The sequence below is a fragment of the Bos mutus genome, chromosome 26 (assembly GCF_027580195.1).
Source record: "Bos mutus isolate GX-2022 chromosome 26, NWIPB_WYAK_1.1, whole genome shotgun sequence".
Classification (NCBI taxonomy): Eukaryota; Metazoa; Chordata; class Mammalia; order Artiodactyla; family Bovidae; genus Bos; species Bos mutus.
Window position 1 is genome coordinate 31,123,261 of NC_091642.1, and position 969 is coordinate 31,124,229.

The 969-nt window shown below is 40.9% G+C and overlaps 1 non-coding gene across 1 annotated transcript; it reads left to right on the forward strand.

The window, feature by feature from the left end:
- The first annotated feature begins 640 nt into the window (after positions 1-640).
- Positions 641-747, forward strand: LOC138985857 (U6 spliceosomal RNA). The gene has a single exon (XR_011462824.1). It is a non-coding gene; the product is annotated as a U6 spliceosomal RNA (small nuclear RNA).
- The last annotated feature ends 222 nt before the right edge of the window (positions 748-969 follow it).

Consider the following 969-nt stretch of genomic DNA (forward strand, 5'->3'; position numbering starts at 1 on the left):
CAAAGAAAGGCAATGCCAAAAAATGCTCAAACTGCTGCACAATTGCACTCATCTCACATGCTAGTAAGTGATGATTAAAATTCTCCAAGCCAGGCTTCAGCAATACGTGAACCGTGTGTGAACTTCCAGATGTTCAAACTGATTTTAGAAAAGGCAGAGGAACCAGAGATCAAATTGCCAACATCGGCTGGTTCATGGAAAAAGCAAGAGAGTTCCAGAAAAACATCTACTTCTGCTTTATTGACTATGCCAAAGCCTTTGAGTGTGTGGATCACAATAAACTATGGAAAATTCTGAAAGAGATGGGAATACCAGACCACCTGACCTGCCTCTTGAGAAACCTCTATGTAGGTCAGGAGCAACAGTTAGAACTAGACATGGAACAACAGACTGATTCCAAACAGGAAAAGGAGTACATCAAGGCTGTATATTGTCACCCTGCTTATTTAACTTCTATGCAGAGTACATCCAGCTGGGCTGGATGAAGCACAAGCTGGAATTAAGATTGATGGGAGAAATATCAATAACCTCAGATATGCAAATGACACCAACCTTATGGCAGAAAGTGAAGAAGAACTAAAGAGCCTCCTGAAGAAAGTGAAAGAGGAGAGTGAAAAGGTTGGCTTAAAGCTCAACATTCGTGCTCACTTCGGCAGCACATATACTAAAATTGGAACAATACAGAGAAGATTAGCATGGCCCCTGCGCAAGGATGACAAGCAAATTCGTGAAGTGTTCCATATTTAAAAAAAAAAAAAAAGCTCAACATTCAGAAGACTAAGATCATGGCATCTAGTCCCATCACTTCATGGGAAATAGATGGGGAAACAGTGGAAACAGTGGCTGACTTTATTTTTCTGGGCTCCAAAATCACTGCAGATGGTGATTGCAGCCATGAAATTAAAAGACGCTTACTCCTTGGAAGGAAAGTTATGACCAACCTAGACAGCATATTAAAAAGCAGAGACA